A 19,503-nucleotide genomic window follows, 5' to 3' on the forward strand; every position below is an offset into this window, starting at 1 on the left:
ATATTGGTCTACGTTTCATGTATAAACTCTAGAGCTGCCTTTGAACTGCATAAAAATATTTACCCAAAAATAAATAAATAAATAAATGGTTTACCAGAATATTGGTAATGGAAACGCCAATATTTAAAAACACAAAAAGAAGCCATAAATTGTAAGATCTTAAATAGGTAATGAAACTGAGGAGTTGTCCTTGCAAAGGACTTCACTTATGTAGAGTACATTTTTTATTTTATTTTTACATTTGTTGACCGGGTTAGTCCGGCCGGGCCCAGAGAGCCCTTTTTCAGCAGGGACCCAAGGAGAAAATCTCCAGGAAAGTAATTGAAAAATAAGAAAAACCCTAACAATTCAAATTGTACGATACTTAACAGTACAAAAACAGAAATATACAATCAATGTATATACAAGGCAGACGTACAGTATTTTGAAAATGCAGTAGCAATATGTTTGAGAAATTTGGTTAGTATTAAGTCACTTACAAGGAATGTAGCAATGCCTAAAATATAAAAAAAAATTCAGAGTAAAATCATAACATAGTACAACAAAGATGCATTTAATAGTATAGGTACTAACTGCGGAGAGAGTAATATATGTAGACAGTTTAGGTAGATACCAGGCAGATATGTTAACTGAGAATTAGGTAATTTCCTAACAAGAACAGATCCATGCATATTGGAAATTCATTTTTAGTTGCTTTTTGAATTCGCCACTTTTGGTAGTGGCGCGAAGAGACAATGGAAGTTTGTTCCATGAGTATGCAATTGACTGCATGTAAGGTATTTTTCCAATATTTTTTTTTTTTACTTGGTCACCTGCTGAAGGTTTTGTTGTGTGCTTCTGAGGTCACGATTGAGTGTGTAGGGTTTAATTATGGATGTAAGGGCTGGGCTGGAGTTGGGGCTATTTAGGATGCTGTGTGCAATTTGTAGTTGTGATATTTGAACACTACTACATAGGTTCATAGGGGTTTACTAGGCTAATGACCACAAGGGCCTTTTTACGCCTAGCCATGCATCCCAAATCTCTGGCAAGTTGTGATACCCTTGATAAGTGTAAGAATCTCCCTGGGAGATGAACCATTTACAGGCTACCTGTGTCAGTTACAGACATAGGTGCCAAACCAGGGATGAATTTCTGGTTTCCCATCCAACTGTCCAAGTTGCACTTGAATTGGGTTAGGCTTCACATGGATGGGGAGCCTTTTCCATTGACAGGGTAGTCTCTGGGATACATACCTATCTCTCCAGCAGGTCCTATTTATATCACAGGCAAGGTTTAAGTGTTTAGAATGGGTAATTCTGGTGCTGCTTGTTTTGTGGATATGCAGGAGGACCATCAGAGTGGTGTCTGACAATGCTCTGTATACCTGGCATAGATCTCCCCTCATAAGCCTGTAGGAGACAGAATACAGGGATAGAGCCTGGAGGTTGTCTGCAAAGGACATTTTACTTACACCCTGTATTCTTTTAGTGAGGAACCTCTGTGGATGTTCCATTTGTTGGATGTGCCTGGTTAGGTACATACCAAAGGTGGCACTGTACTCAATGATAGGTCTGATGAATGCCGAATACAATAGAACAATGACATCCTTGGACTTAGATCCCATACCTTTGTTTATAAGTTGCGCAACATAGAATGACTTCCTCACCATTGTAGACACGTGATGGTCAAAGGCTAGATTACTATCTATGTGTACCCCTAAGTCCCTGACTACTGGGTCACCTCTAAGGGATGTGTTATCAATATGATAGTTACCAGGGATGGATGATTTCCCAAAGGATACTGTTATGCATTTCCTGGCATTTAGTTTTAGTCCATGGCTCTGACACCAGTTGTTTGTCTGTGTCAGCCCCACCTGGAGAACATTTGTGTCAGTGTGAGATTCAATGACAGCTCCTAATTTGCAATCACTGGCAAATTTAGTCAGTCAGAGACCACTGACATTAGCCGTGACTCCTGAGAAGCAAATGCCGAAAGGGAGCAGTGCAAGGACTGATCTCTATTATAACGCACTACTAAAGCTGCACATTTCAGATGTACAGCTGTAGTGGTGTATTATAATAGCAGCCAGGCTTGTTAAATATGGGACACAGCATTTTTATGTTTTGCCAAGCATCGATAGTATCAGTGTCTGCAGTGCACAAAGCTGAATTTTAGTGTTTGTCCATAAATTATATTCAGACCTAGAAGAGGTCTTCTCTTTCTATTCTTCTCCAGCTCAAAGAAATAAATCCCAAAGCTGTTATAAATGAGCATGCTCGTAGTCACTCTCAGAGTAATGCCTCTATAGCATTTTTGTCATAAATTACACATAATGCCAATGTTTTACAGTTTATATTTTTCTTCTTACATTTTTTTCATATATATTTTTAGAATAAAATTTCCATATTTATATCTGAACTCAGTAAATTACACATTTCTATTAGCAGAGGACCAATATTTTTAAATGCATCTAAGTGTGAAAAGAATCTGCAGTCTTGTTCTACTGTGAAACCTTGAACGTTAGAATGCAGGCTAGCCAAAACACAAAATCTAGTGCCAGAAGCACACATGGATGAAAATACTAAACAGACAGTCTTTGCAATCCACAATGGGGGGGGGGGGGTCACCTCAACTCTTCTAACACACCAAGTTGAAGAAGAAGGAAATATCCCAAAAAGAAAGGAACCTAAGCTGGTACGGATTCACTTTTGAAGCTCAATATACTGAAATGTCGAATTTCAGTATTGCGAGACCACAAGAGCAACAATGCAGTTGCTTGAAACCATATATTGTCGAATCTGGTGTTTGTCAAATCAGTAGTAGGTGTGGTGTTTTCGGTCCTTCCTGGTATGTTGTCACTTTAAGATGTAGTGGTGTTTGGGTAGGAAAGATGGCGGCTGACGTGTGGTTGTATTCATATATTCAGGTAGGTTTGCAGTTTGTTAGAGTTTTGTGTTAAAATGTGGTTTAGTGTACTTTTTTGGGAAGTTTTAGAAGTCCGGTAGGGTAGGTAGGTGAGAGTGTGTGTATGTACGTGTTGATAGTGGTGTGTTTTGTATATGTGTAGTATGCGTGTTTCTTGTGAGATAGGTATAACAGTGTGCAATGGGGGGGGGGAGGCTACGTGCAATACATCAGGTTTGCTTATTTTTTGTATTAATGCAACCTTGGAGTTGGTATATATAAGTAGCAGGGGGCGTGCAGGGGGGTTTGCCCCCCTGCTTAAAGTATTGCAGTGTTATGTGTTTTTATTTTTTGTTTTTGTTCACTTATGTGGGGGGATGGTTGGGAATACTTTTTTGTTTGTAGTGTTCAATGTTTTGGATGTTGTTTTGTAGTTTCACTCTTGTGGTCTGGAGATACTGAAATTCGACATTTCTGTATCTCAAGCTTCTAAAGTGAATCTGCTGGTACATACATACATACTGAAAATCGTACCAACAGTGATTTTTTTTATGGAAATATAGGAAGTGGCATTATGTAACTAAGCATCTTTGTGCTTCAGGAATTTGACACAAGGGGAAATGAATCTGAGCCAGCTGTAAATATACCCTGTCAAATCTTCAAATTTGCAGATGAATGAGATATCCATTTTCTTTTGCTGTTCAAAAATATACAGTTTCATTCAGTGTTTTTTTATTCTTCTAAAGTATTGTAGTGTTATGTGTTTTTATTTTTTGTTTTTGTTCACTTATGTGGGGGGATGGTTGGGAATACTTTTTTGTTTGTAGTGTTCAATGTTTTGGATGTGGTTTTGTAGTTTCACTCTTGTGGTCTGGAGATACTGAAATTCGACATTTCTGTATCTCAAGCTTCTAAAGTGAATCTGCTGGTACATACATACATACTGAAAATCGTACCAACAGTGATTTTTTTTATGGAAATATAGGAAGTGGCATTATGTAACTAAGCATCTTTGTGCTTCAGGAATTTGACACAAGGGGAAATTAATCTGAGCCAGCTGTAAATATACCCTGTCAAATCTTCAAATTTGCAGATGAATGAGATATCCATTTTCTTTTGCTGTTCAAAAATATACAGTTTCATTCAGTGTTTTTTTATTCTTCTTGCTCTTTACTTATTACTGTGTTACTGTAATATTGGTTATCCCAACTTAATATAACTTTGTTTAGCATACTAATGTTTACTATATTATTCTATACATCACTGGCCTGACTCAAATGAATTCATACGATAAGCAAAAGTATCATGCAAACACTTTAACAAACAAACAAAGAAGCAAACAAGTAAGCAAGTAAAAAAAATGCATGTGTAGCTCCCACTGTATTTCAATTAGAAGTAATAGACTGTAGTTTTCCATTACACCACAAGGTGGAGCTCCTTTTCAGGAATATAAAAGACAATTTCGAAAGTGAAAGAGGATTCTGGAAGACTAGCTGAAGGAGGGAAGACTGAAACATGTAGCTGAAGGGAAAAAGAGCCTTGCAGCATGACTGGATTTTCTTTTCTAGCATTTTGGGACAGGGAAGTGAAGTAGCAGATTGTGTCTGTCTCTTGGTGAAATCCTGGATATGGTATTTTGTGGACTCAGGAGAGAAGTCTGAAACCAGTAGTTCCATGCCTGCTATGATTCAGCAAGGAAAGGAGTTCCCTTGGGCCTAGTACCGAGAAGCCATAGATGATTACCAGAGTTCTGGTCAGTGATGTTCTACTTTTCTCATCAGAAGAACCACAGCGCCTGGTCACTAGGATATTCTCGATGGAGTGGTGAGAGGCTCTGGCCATCTTTTTATATCATTATAAGATTGTGGTCCCCCCTTTAATGCTTTGTGGATTACAAATAACTGGGATCCATGTGAGCTCCAACTTGGGCCCCATCATGCCGGCAGCAAGACTGTACGTAGCCACTGGCCAGTGAACAAGGTATAATACAGTGTTTCATAGTTGGTCTGTTTAGAACTGATCAAGGGGTTAGAGGGTGTTAGTACTGCTGAATGACATTGCATTCTCTCATATTTGTATTGTGACACTATAAATCTTTATTGTTCAATGACATTGCATTTTGCCATGTTAGTCCTGCTGCCTTCAAGAATTTTTCTGCTCAATGACATTGCATTTTCTCATATCTGTATTGTTGTATTATAACTCTTATTTCTTAATGACATTTGATTTTTTCCCGTGTTTGTATTGCTGCATTATAAAGTTTTACTGCTTATTAATATTGCCTTCTCTGTGCATGTTTGAATGTCAAGGCCTTCTTCTGTTGAGTTCTGGGGAAGAGGGTGAGTGTATGTTTTCACTGCATGCATGTTGTCACCTTGCCTTATTGCTAACTGGTGCACTGTTGAAATAATTTGTTAATGGTTGTGCTATTGCCTTTTTAAACTAGATGTGTCACCTAGAATAAAATCTGTCCCTCTTGCCACCTTGGTGTGTTGGGCCTAATAGGGGTGTCACCAGTGTCAGGTAGGAAGGAACTCATATCTTCAGCTACACCTGTGGATGTACTACACATGCTTCACCAATCTAAGTGTTATGACCTATTTTTTAGTAATACACTTTTTCTACATAAAGAAAACTTTAGTGAAGATGTGTTTGCCAAGGAAGGCACCCTTCAGTGTACAGTGGACAACTCTGTTGATATCTGTGCATGATGCAGACACTGTACCATGAAATGAAACTAATGGTGATGGTGAAGGGGAGAAGACAAAGGAAGTGAATGGAGAAAATAGGAAGTAAGACTCAGAAATACAGGAAGAAGGAAACATGGAAAGGTGCAGTGGGGTGTAGAATATCACTGTGCAATGGAAACACATAGCGGAAAACAGAGAGGAGATGCAGATACCCTGACACGAAGGGAATGTTGAGTCTGGGGCCAATGAGTCAGGTAGCAAGGATGAGGCAATACCTTGGTCCCAAGTGTGCAAGAAGAATAGAGCCGGCAAACTCAGCAGGCAAAGGAGTGACACTGTGAACAGGAGAACAGACATAAGTGAAGATAGAGAGGGAAGAGACATGTTAGCCAAGCAGCCTGGCTCAGAAGCAGAAGAATTGGAAAACATGAATACAGTGGTGATCAGAAGTGGAATGGTAGAAGGGAAGATATGGCAGATATATACTATTTAACGACCAAGTCATACACTGACATAGGAAAATTAAAAGTTTGAAGAAAGAAAAATACACAAAACAAGAAAAGAAAAGTTGTGCTTTGGAGGATTCAAAATTACCTGAGGCAGAACACACTACCAACAGGTATGCAGCAGAACAGGAGACATGGCTAAAAGAAGCTTTGCAAACAGGGAGCCATGGAACGTGTATAAGATTACACTTGAGAGAACAATACTCTAGATGTGATACTGAGCACACCAGAGGTTGAGACAGAGAAAAAAAATAAAGCCCCCCCCCCCCAAGTAAGCAGTCACCAAGCTGTGCCATAGTTCACTTTATACAGCAAATGAGACAATCTACACACCAAGATATAAGATTGTGATTATATAAGCAACTTGGAGGCAGGGTGTAGACAGAGCAAGGAGAATGGCACAGCCTGACAGGAAGGTAGTGGGCCACTGGATAGTTTTCAGGTGAACACATGGAGACAATGAGTAAGGGGCTGAGAAAAAGGAGGAAATGGAAAGGAAAATAAAGTGAAACAAACATACTCAATATTCTAAAGTGCAATCAGTAAAGTTAGAGTGATATTTTATACATAATAACTTTCAAAATGCAATAACTTAGAGAATCCCCTTATTTTGACATGCATTGATAATGGTGTTATATATAAGTAGCTGGGGTTGTGAGGGATACAGGGAAGTAAAAACTGCTTTATATATATTCCAGAGAGTTTTGATTTTTTTTGGTAGTTTCCTTTTCATTGAATGTTCTATGATTGTAAATTTTAGCAGCAGTCATTCATTCATCACACTTCCATTTGGAGCCCAAAACAAAAAGGTTCGACAGGCAATACGGGGGATGGGTAAGGACTGCAAGGGATGGAAGGCAGGTGAGAGGTAAAAAGATGACAGTATGTAGAGGCTAGACAGATGCTAGCAAGCAAGTTTAGAAGAGCTGAAACAAATGATGTAATGTGAGGGGGATAAGAAAGAATATATTAATTTACTTATGTTTGTTTCTAGAGGTAGTGCACTGATTTAAATGGATTAGTTTTAGGCTCAAATCAGGTGAGCTCAAATGCAATAATACAAGACTATTAAAAACTAATTATTAATCACAGTAATACATCCAAATGAAAAACAAAGTAAGGTATCAGAGATGTAATCAACATGAACTAAGATATCATGATACTAGCAAATAGTGCCATATACAATGTCTACAAATCTCCACAACGACTGCCTCCTAAATACACAAATAGCTTAGAAAAGTAGTGGTAAAACCCTTGAAATAACTGTTCAGTAAATTACTGGCCAGTGAAAAGATGCAAGACTGAAATTTATGCTACAGTGTTTTTTGCATAAAGTAAGTAGCCGAACCATCTTTTGCAATTACAGATTAGTCACGCTAACTTCTGTTGGTGGTAGGCAATGTGATGGCAAAGATTCTGATCAAAAGGCTAGGAACATTCTGACAAAGTGTGCATACTTAAGTAATATATTCAGTTCTACTCCTTCTACCACAAAATACTACTGAGTAAGCTGTTGGGACTGTCGGTAAGTAAAGGAATAAATGGGTAGGACAGTGGATGAAAAAAGGGGCTAAGTGAAACAGGGGGTCAAGACACTGTCAGGAGATAGAAGGTGACTAATTGTGAATACTAACAAAAAAAATAGAAGTGGCAGAACTGAAGGGCCAAATTGGTAAACAACAAACACAGCAGCAACAAAACCCAAAGGATCCACCACAGCAGAGTATAAGTAACATCTTTAATAACCAGGATAAGTGCTTTCGAGTAATCCAACTCTTTTCCAAATTCAAGTACAAAACATAAAAAAAAAACATTTAAAAACCACATTCAACCAATAAAAAATGCAATACAGCACACACCCTCTAGAGGGACCAATCAATTCAATTTCCAGGGTCTACGCCCTCTAAAAACAAGCTTCAGTTTATAATTAAGCCCAGGCACTGTATCTGCTTGTAAATCTTCAATCCAGTTTACTTCAACCTGTTTTGTTTGGAGGGAAATATCACCCCCCTCTCCTGGTTAGTGCACTAACTGCAGGACCATACATTTAAAAGTATGTCCCAAATTCTTCTTAACTTGCTGTGCCAGTGCATTATGCTCACCACCAGTCCTTATATCTCTGCAATGTTGTAGGACTCTCTCCTTCAACATTCTATTGGTTTTGCCAACATAAGATGCATCACAATCCTGGCACTTCTCTAAATAAACCAGGTTTCTGGTAGTGCAGCTCATTATGGAACTCCTTAGCAGGAGTGGCGAAGCGAGGTTAGAAGTGGTTTCCGAGAATGGCTGAACGTAACGACTGCTGGCTAAATGGAATGAAGGTAATAAGAACTGGTGTGTGTGTGTGTTTGTGTGTGTGAACGTAATGAAGGTAACGAGAACTGGTGTGTGTGTGTGTGTGTGTGTGTGTGTGTGTGTGTGTGTGTGTGTGAACGGAATGAAGGTAATGTGTGTGTGTGTGTGTGTGTGTGTGTGTGTGTGTGTGTGTGCATGTGCGTGTGTGTGTGTGCATGTGTGTGTGTGTGTGTGTGTGTGTGTGTGTGTGTGTGTGTGTGTGTGTGTAAGAGAGAACATCAGTGTGTGATGCTTTGTAAAACAAGATGAGTATCATTTCTCCATATGTCCTAATGAAGGGCAACTTTTTCAGGAACTCCTCTTTGATGGAATGTAGTTGAAACAGTGGTAGTCTGAAGATTCCTGGTCCCACAGTACATTATTTATAGTATCTGTATATGTGTGTGTGTGTGTGTGTGTGTGTGTGTGTGTGTGTGTGTGTGTGTGTGTGTGTGTGTGTGTGTGTGTATAGTATTTGTATAGTTGTCTGTTTCTGATTGTTTTTATAAATTAATGACTTTACAGAAAGTAATGAAATATAAACGCAATTTATCAATGTCTTAAAATGAAATACAAAACACAGAAAGAAAGGCACAGCAGCAAAACTAGAATTAATCTACATCATATGTGTGGAAATGAGCCTGCATAATGGATCAGCACCAAGCCAAACTAGAGCAGTGCAAATTAACATTAGTATATCAGTACATGACAATGGGAATGGCTTGTGCTAAGCTTACAAGGCATCACACACTGAAGGAAAAGCCAACAGTTGTCTCTAGGTGCACTGTCTGCAGAACACAGACATTGAATGGAGCATGTTGATCTATCCACTGCAACTGCAGCAGATTTGGAAAATCATTAGGGAGATTGGCATGTTTAGACCATCAAACTAAAAAAAAACAGCCTTAGACTATGATATCCTGCTAATATCAGGAACACTGATTTCACCCCCTCCACGGCAGGTTACTGCTTCTTTTATATACACTTGCATAATAAAACTAGTTTGGTGTAGATTTATTCAATTTTAAAATAAATTTGTTCTACAAATTTGCCACTGATTTTGAAATTTGTAGCTTGCCAGCCTATTTAGCTAAACTAAACACATCTTTTTTAGGTTCATAGGTTCATACTGGGCTATCTGCCCTAGGGCATTTATAAGCCTAGCCAGAGTGTGTTTGGCTTTCGCCACCCATTTTAAATTAATTTTGCTATGCCCTTTTTCGAGGTTAGTATACTGTGCCTCTGTCTAACAGTGACACAGAAGTGATACCCGGGGTAAACCTACGATCTCCCATCCACTCATCAAGATTCCTCTTGAAGAGAGTCAATGAGGGACTCTGCCTAACCTGGACTGGGATTTTATTCCAGAGTGAAGGGAGCCTCTGGGTTATGAATCTGTCCCTCCAGCATGTCATATTTATTTCAGTGCTGAGGTTCAAGTCTCTTGAGCGCGTAGCTCAATGGGATTTGGATTTTCTGAGGTGCAGCATGTCCATTAATTCCGGGTTGGACATGGCTTTATACGTCAGGCACAGATCGTCTCTGAGCAGGCGGTATGCCACTGAGTAGAGCTGGAGTTTCTTTAACCGGGCAGCATATGGCATCTGTTTGAGCCCTTTGATCCTCTTGGTGAGGTACTTTTGGGGTCTTTCCAGTTGCTGCAGGTGTCTGGTAAGGTACATCCCAAAAGGGGCATTGTACTCAATTATGGGCCTGATGAGGGATGAGTAAAGAGGCACGATGACCTCCCCTGATCTAGATGTGAATCCCTTCATGATTAGGTAGGCTATATAAAATGTTTTTCTAACCACTTTGGCCACGTGGTTGTCAAATGAGAGATTGCTATGGTGATAATTACATTTTATCACTATTTAAAAGATTTCTGTTTAGCCTTTCACATAGAAGCCTTACAGGGTCATTGTATAATCCATGAATAATAAAATTATTTTTCCTCATCCCTTAAAGCACCACCACCCGCGTAATGTACAACACTACAATACTGCTACTGTAATGCAACAAGCCTCTAACCTACTCGTAACATGCCTTCCATGTTCTTCAGCCATATAATCACAGTAGTTAAGAGGGAAAGTTATGTTAAGAGTAGCAGTGCTGTTGCGATGTGCTTTGTATCTGTGAACGTCTCTGAATAAGAAGAGAGATGGTATGTGATGTCAGATAATTGCAGTGAAGGATGTGTTCCATATTTTAGTGATTTAAATAAACTGAATCACATTGTAGAAAAAATCCCATTTTTTATCATGTGCAATGAACCCTAATATGTGTTTTAAATAAGTTTTGTTTGCAAAGACTATCTCATGTTGAGAATTTAGCCAGTATATCATCATATGACCTATGTAATTTGAAGCCGACAATGCAGATTGCAGCTCTATAGCCAAAAACAAATCAATATTTTTTCTTTTAATTTAACATACTTTGCTGAAACAAACAAAACATAGTGCACAGCTTTAAATGTAGAGGCCATGATCCACAGAGGTCAATACACAGACAAGACTGTTGGTCCCTACATTATCAGAATAAAATCAGATATACAGTTCACATTCTGGATAGTTAATGACATCATGGAGTGAGTGGAAGGCTTTCTTCAATACACAGGCAGCTTATCATGTTGCTTTCTACATGGCCCACCTCATTAGTAAGGGTATCTCATCCAGGGGCAAGGAGGTCATAACATTCCTGTATTCTTCCCTTATAAGACCCATTATGGAGTACAATGCCCCTTTCGGCATATAGTGTTTATGGTAAATGGGGTGATAGCTAGGTAATGGGACATTGGAATGGTTGCAGGGGGACTCTGGTGCCATATTTTGGTTGTCTGTTCTTCAGTTTGCATTTGAAAGCTGGTATCCCACAATTCCATTGGAGTGGCCGGGCTTGCGTAATTGTGTATGAACATTTTATGCTAATCAGTGTACCGATTTGTACCTATTTTTCACAGGCCTTGTCCAGATTTTTGATGTTTACAGGTTGAGAGGTATAGTTGCAGGATGTATATTTAAAAGAGCTAATAGAACAAAGTGAAACGGCAGTATTGTGGGTCAAAATAATGGACAGAATACAACAGGAGGAAGTACAAGACATAAGGACAGAAAAAAGAAATCATATGTGTAAACTGTAAGAGAATGTGAAAGAAAAAGTGAAAAAAATGGAAGTAAGAAGAAAACATTGCATAAGAATAAGTAGTAAGACAGAAAAAGAGCTTGAAGGGTATGAAATATGGGACAGTGTCAAACCACCACTAGGCATTGAATCCAGAGAGGGAAAAGCATTTATTTATATTAATAAAGACTCTTTTTGTGACATTTTTTTTTAAAAGGAACACAGTATATTGAGAAATATGAAAAAAAAGAATGATTATCCTTGAAACTTATATATTATATAGACATTTAATAGAAAAGCAAAAAAGAGAATGTATATACAATTTCATACAGAGGTTGAAAGAGATGCTTTAAGAGACTATTTTAAAAACTGTGTGTAGAGAAGTAATGGAGATTAAAAAGATTTATGACAACAGAGGTTTATGGACTGGGGGATGGGAATGTGGAGTTGTATTGCAAATGCAAAATAAAAAAAATAATACATGTGCCTAGTATAATTAATGTGGAGGAGAACAGGGGTTTTGTGAGTTACTGGGGACAACCAAAGACATATTTTTCTGTGGCAAAAATGACCATGTAATTAATAATTGCAATAAAAGAAAATGTTTTCTGTGGCAAAGTTGGTCATGAAGCAAAAAATGTGAACTAAAATGTTTTAAATGTGAAAAGGTAGGACATTCATGGATGGATTGTGATGCAAAAGAAAAAAAACACAGGAAAGGAAGAAAGCATATTAATGATGTTGTGATAGAAGATAACATGGGAAAGTTACAAAAAGAAAAACAGATATAACTGTGGAAATAAAAGAAAGCAAAAGGGAAGAAAGAGAAAAAGAAATAAGCAATTCAAGTGAAGAGGGATAAGAACAATGGGTGAGAATTAAAATAAAAAAAATTTCTATTGGAAAAAGAGTAAAGGACAGAAAATGCAAATATAAAAACAAAGGAATAGGAGAAAACAAGAAAGGAAAAGGAAGAAGAATAGCAAAATATTCTTTATAGAGTGAGAATCTTATCTACAAATTTGAATAGTATCACTATGTAAAAAGAATGTAAAAAGAAGATTAACGGTACTAGAATGGTATAGATTATGGGTGTATATTACGTTATCAAACTTTTAAAAGTTTGAACATCATATTGTCAAAGCCATATGATTGAACTTTTAAAAGTTCGAAAAGCTAAAAAAATAAACAGAAAAAGCTACCTGACCATTTTGAAGCCGTTCTGCACCCCCACCCCCCACTCTTTAAATATACCAATTCCGAGATTGCACTACAGTGCAGGAATGGGAAATCTTCCCATTCCACACTGTATGGAGATCTCCATTGTAAAGTTCAAACTTTTAAAAGTTCGATCACATGGTGTCGACCATGTGACATTCAAACTTTTAAAAGTTTGATAATGTAATATACACCTGTAGATTATTAGATATGAATATAATGATACTAATAGATATAAAAATTCTGACAGAAGAAGAGAGAATATAAGAAGGAGGTTGACATAATGGTTAAGATATTTGCCTTATAGACACAAGGTGCAAGGTTTGATTCTCACATGGGTTATTTGGCTAGGCTTAAAATGGTCCACAAGGGCAGTTAGCCTAGTACTAATCTATGAACCTCTGAATTATGGGAAGAAAAAGTAACATGGAATTTAGACAAGAAAAAATGTAAAGGAATAGAAATTCTAAGTAAATAAAACATTGTAATTTTAGACTTTACATTAATAATACTAGGAAGAGTGTTAAAAGTGGATATAAAATGGAAGAATCAATGTGGAATTATATGCGTATGTCATACAAAAACAAAGGAAATTAAGTTTTGGAAAATTCTTGATTATGTTACTGCCAATATGCAAATTATATTGGCAGAACATTTAACTGTGATTTAAGGCATAGGAGAAAAGAAGGAGCAGAAATTATTTTGGAAATAATAAAAAGTGGTAAAATGGATCTATGGAATAATAAGCAGTGGACATATGAAAGAGGTAATTTGAAAACAGAAACTGACTATTTTATATTATCAGCGAGGCTAAAAGTATTACATAAAGGGATAAAAAAATACAGGTTTTGCAGATCATGTAGCAATTTGGGTAAACATTAAAGATAAGGAAGGATACATAAAAATAGGCAGAGGCATTAAAAGAAGAAATGAAGCAGAATTAAATGAATACATAAGAAGAAGAGTTTTGCAGTTATGGTTAGATCAAATAAATATGAGAAGCATTTACAAAGACTGGACAAGCTGGTGGATAGGTTTAAAATAGAAATATAAAAAAGAGGTTTTGGAATGGTAAATGACAAAAAGAAAAGATATTTGTAAATATAAAGACATCAATAATCAAATCTTTAGAAATATAATAGGTAACAAAGAAGGATCTATTAAAAAATACATGAAATGAATCAAGAAAAGGTTAAAAGGATGATTAAACAAACATAAGGGAAAAAAGAGGAAGTAGTGCCCTAACTAAGATGGTAAAAGAAAATAATAGAATAATAAGATGGTTAAGAGAAGAGGAAGGTAATATAGTGAAAACACAGAAAGAAATAATGCAAGTAATAAAAAAATATGTTATGAAAACATTTGTTAGAAATGAAAATAAAACATAAATGGAGCTTAAAAAAATAGTTAAAGAAGATAATGAAGAAATGGAAAAAAAATATTATAATACAAGAGAAAAAAGTTTTAAAAACACCAAACCTATAAGCTGCTCCAGGTATAGTTGGGATTGAATGTTTGCTGTAAAAAAATATGAATGAATGGCACAAAAATATCAGTTGGAAGTTTTTAATGATTGGTTAGAAAAAGGTATACAAGATAAAAAAATATGTATGGGTGCAATGAAGTTCATATGGAAAAAGACAGACAAAAAATATAAAGAATTGGAGACTTATAGTGTTAAACAATGGTGATTATAATATATTTAAGAAAATAATACAAAATAGAATTGATAAATACGTTATTGAATAAAATTATTTTTAGAACAAAAGGGAAAGGAGGTCAAAACCTCTAAAGATTATAAGAGAAATAGCAGATTATGTGGCAACAGGAAAAGCAGAAGCTAAAGTTTTAATAGGAGATGTTAGTAAAGCATTTGATAAAATACAGCATGCAGTGTTAGGAGAGATTTTAGAAGAATGTGACTTAACTAAAAAAAATAATGTTTTGGTATCAATGTATAATAAAATAAAGTAAAACTAGTGGTTAATGGTTGGTTAAGTGAGAGGATAGAAATAAAAACTGGTATAAAATAAGGATGTCCATCAAGTTATATACTGTTTGCATTAATAATGAATGCGATTATAAATGAAGTAAGTTTAACATTAAAGGAAGCTACATATTGCACAACAGAAGGAATGCAGATCCCACCAATGTTATCTTTGGCAGTCGATTTGGTTTTAGTGGTTAAAAATTAAGAAAGAATGAAAAGAGCTATTACGACAGTAAGAAATTAAGTGTTAGGTTTGAGTATTAATGAGGAAAAAAGTACAGGACTAGGATTTTCAGGTATAATAGAAGGTATTCAATTTAATAAGGAAGGGATAGAAATTCTAGGAGTAAAGTTTGGTAATGAACAGCAGAAATTAATACAATGAAAGAACATGTTAAATACAATAAGACACATTTGTTTGTTCTGGTGAATATTAAAACTTACATATGGGAAAAAAAGCATATTTACTCAATTCAGTAATATGAGGAAAAGTAGCTCATTTAGCAAGTGTATTTTCGATACCAACTAAATTTGAAAAATAATTACTGTCTATGTGGTTTGCCTTTATACAGGGTTCGAGATTAAACCCAATCAAAAGAGGAATTGTTTATGTTTCAAGAAAAGAAGGAGGATTGGGTTTAATATTTATTTTATTTATTTATTTATTTACATTTGTTGAATGAAAGAAAAACAAAGAAAATTGCTAGTGGATATAATAAAAGAAAAATATGCAGATATTTGGGAGAAACTTGAATATCTTAAAATAAATAAAGATATGATGAACACAGAAATGAAATATATCAAGAGAAAATATTACTGTGGACGACTGATATAAACATAAAAAACAGAAAGGAATGGCATGAAAATACAATGAAGTTGTATTATATTGTTCCATGGAAGCATTTAAAAGAAAGAAAAATAAAAGCTATAAACACAAGAATGAAGAGATGTAGCAAATATCTTGAAAGTACAGATTATTTTATGGAGATTATCCATAAATAAGCTTCCAGAAAAGCTGAATATGCCAGATAGAGGAAAGAATCTGTATATATTGTGGAATGGTGTAAACCACGGAACATGTGTTTATGAAATGTGATAGAGTGAATCTATTATGAAAAAAAATATATGAAAAAGAAAGCATAAAAGGATTGAAAAGTTTAAATATGGATATGATAGAATATGGGTAGTATGAAAATGCAAAACAAAAAGATGTGGATAAATGGGATGAAAAGTTGTTTTGTATAACATGGATTATATGGAATGAGAAGTTAAATGAAAAAAGATTTAATGGAAAATGGTCACGGTTAGAAATTCTGAAAAAGATATGATTTTGGTTATTGAAAAAACAGTGGGGGGTTAAAATGTAAAGAAAAATATGTAAAGTAATTGTATATAATTGTAAATAACCTATATAAAATGTATATTATGAATTTTAAATAAAAAAAAACTACTCTTATTAGGAACCTGCTTGTTCCATTCCTGGCACAGTGGCAGCTGGGACAACAGCATTCAGGGAGATCCAAAATGGTGGCTAGCACAGAGATGAATGGCAGTGCAGTAGTTGAAGCACTACAAGATTTTGCAGAACTGTTAAAGCAGAATTTGTTTCATTAGAAGCAAACGTTCAAAACAATGATGGAAGTATTACTACAACCGCCCAGCTGGGAAGGTTGCAGGATGATATTTTGGGTGAAGTATTGTTGCAGAGTGAGCCAGAGAGTAGAAAAGATGTTTTATGGAGTGAAATTATAGATAAAATTCAATCAGAGCTATCGGAAGCTATATTGAAAGAAGACTGCCAAACAAATAAATCATATGCTAAGACTGTTATAGAAACTGCATGGAAAGTGATGAGAGGTAAACACAGGAAATGAAATGTCAGCAATCAAAGAAACATTATGGTGAGAATTCATAACACAGTAGAAAAAGAAATGGATGGGTATGACATTTGAGATAATTTAACTGCCCCTGGCAGTGAAGATTTAGGAGGTTAGAGCTTTTAGTTTTATTCATAAAGAGACATTTTGTGACATTACTTTTCATTACTTTTAAGACTGGTTTTGTTCTGTAAAGTTTCTTAGGGAATTATGAGAAGAATAGCTGTAATCCATGGAATTCTTACATGGTTAAAGCATTTCACAGAGAAACAAAAAAATACAGGTTCCTATTATAATCTTTCGAATGCGTCTTGATCAAACTTGAAAGCACAAAACAGCAAAATAGCAAAACGGCATATAAGTGACTTTTTTCTCTGGGAAAGAAATCGCTTGGCCGCCTCTGTTATTTTGCCATTTTCGTCACTGCAGTGTGAGCTCGGAGTTGGTATATTTAAGTAGGGGGGTGTGGGGCACAGCCCCCCACATTGGGTGGTGTGGGAGGCAAAGCCCCCCACTTTAATTAATGTTTTGAAGTTTGTTTGTATTTTTTTTGTGGTACAGCGTTTTTTTTCCCTGGGAAAAAAATCACTGTTCCGACTGTTCGGGATTGTAAGCTTTCACTTACATGGGGTCGATAAATCAGCATTTCTTTTTTTAAGTGTTCGCTGATCTAATATAGACCAAAATACATGTTCAATTTTAAACTGAAATTGAAAAAGAGACTTTAACTCATTACAACCAAATGATGCCTCCAGGTGCATCTGCAGTTAACTCCTACTGATGCCTCTAGGCATCAAATATTGCTTGTTCATATTTGCATCAATAATTTTAAGACCATGTTATGTACAAGGTTTTAAAAGATTTAATCTTAAAGCTTACACAGCAAACTTAACTGCATTAATATTTGACATCTGTCTACTGCAGGTAACTAGATTAACGGTTGTTTTTTATGATATTAATTTATGCAGATATAATTTTCACATTTTTCTAAATATCTCAACAACCAGGTAACCCAGACAGAACTCCTTAGCCTCATACAAAAGCTCTAAGCTAGGTGAATAAAATGCTGCTCACAGTATGCACATAACTTCAGTAGTTGCTGAGATATTGTAAGTTGTTTACAAAATATTACAAATGTAATAGTTACTGTGTTTACTGTGACTTATAAAATTTGGTTTAAGACCCAGATCCTAAAGATTATTACCAGTAAAAAATAGTTTGTGCTGAAGAGTTGGCCATTTAAACTTCTTTCATAATCCCTACAGTTCCACAAATATAAACATTTGTTTGAAATGGGAGGACATAATTTGTTTCTGCCAAAAGGCTTAGGCTATGCCCACTGGAGGTTACAGTGCAAACTTCCTGAGCCCCACTGGAGTGAATGAGTTAAAGGGACATTTAACAAACTTTGTAAAGATGTTATGCACATTAGAAAAGTCTACAACAACAGAGGATTATGGACTGAGGGATGAGACTGTCATATTGCACTGAAAATTGAGAAAGAAAAAAAAATGTTCATATCCTCAGTATGATCAATGTAGAGGGCAAGAGTGGTGTTTTAAAATATTGGGGACAACCAAAAACATGTTTTTTTCCCTGTGGAAAAGATGATCATTTGATAAGTAACTGTGATAGGAAGAAATGTTATATCTGTGGGGAAACAGGTAATGATGCAAAAAAGTGTGAATGCATATGTTATAAATGTAACAAAACTGGGTATTTATGGATGGAATGTAAACTAGGCAAAAAGGATGAAGAAGAAAACAAAAGTGAGGCAGTATATGAATTGAAGAGACTGCCCCAATAAAGGATAAAGAGGAAATAAGGAAGCAAGATTGGGGTAAAAATAAACATAACAATAAAGAGAAAAATGAAACAGAAGCTAATATAGAACAAGGTTCTGAAATAAGTGACAAGGAAGATATAAATTGGAAAATAGTGAAAGGTAAAAATAATTTTATTGGAGAAAGAGTAATTGACACAAAAAGAAAGTTTAAAGGGATAAGTGTAAAACAGAAAAAAGAAAGGAAATTGATAGTGCAAATGAGATAAATACTTCAGATTTCCACAGTTTTTGGTAAGCTACAACATAGACATAATGAGAACTTTAGAGTACTTTCAGTAAATGTAAACAGTATCAAAAATATAAGTAGAAGAATAGGCATCCTAAACTGGTGTAGTAAGTGTGATGCTGACATAATAATATTGGAAGATGTAAGATTTTTAATACAAGATGACAGGTTACAAAGAAAGAAACTTTTGGGAGGGGATACAATATCGAACCTAGGAAAAAAACTATGTTCAGGCATAGTTGCATTTTGTAGAAAGTCAGTGAAAATATTGATCATAACACTGGAAAAGAATGGAAAATTAACTGTTGTAGATCTTAGATGGCACAATCGGGTATATAGAATTATTGCATTGCATGCCTATGTTACAAGTAAAGAAAGGAAAAATTTTATTCCATAAAATTTTGGATTATGCAAGAATTAATATGAATATTATATAAACGGGAGATTTTAATTGTGATTTGAGAGGAAAAAAGAAGAGGAAGGTAAATGATGTGAAGAAAATTTTGAAGTTATAAAACATGGCAATTTAAAGATATAAAATAATAATTTGTGGACATATAGTTTATATCTATATGTATATATATATATATATATATATATATATATATATATATATATAGGTTCATAGGTTGGTACTAGGCTATCGGCCTATACAAGCCTAGCCATAACAATTTCCTGGATATTTCTTCCCGCAACATTTACTTTCTTTAATTATTTACTTTATATATATATATATATATATATATATATATATATATATATATATATATATATACACACACACACACACACACACACACACACACACAC

General features: G+C 35.4%; 1 protein-coding gene across 21 annotated transcripts in view; it reads right to left on the reverse strand.

Annotated features, from left to right (window-relative positions):
• Positions 1-19,503, reverse strand: part of LOC122806573 (regulating synaptic membrane exocytosis protein 1-like) — a 3,343,889-nt gene that overhangs the window by 1,411,815 nt on the left and 1,912,571 nt on the right. The window lies entirely within an intron of this gene.

Source organism: Protopterus annectens, chromosome 1.part1, assembly GCF_019279795.1.
Source record: "Protopterus annectens isolate FY-2018-M chromosome 1.part1, PAN1.0, whole genome shotgun sequence".
Classification (NCBI taxonomy): domain Eukaryota; kingdom Metazoa; phylum Chordata; order Ceratodontiformes; family Protopteridae; genus Protopterus; species Protopterus annectens.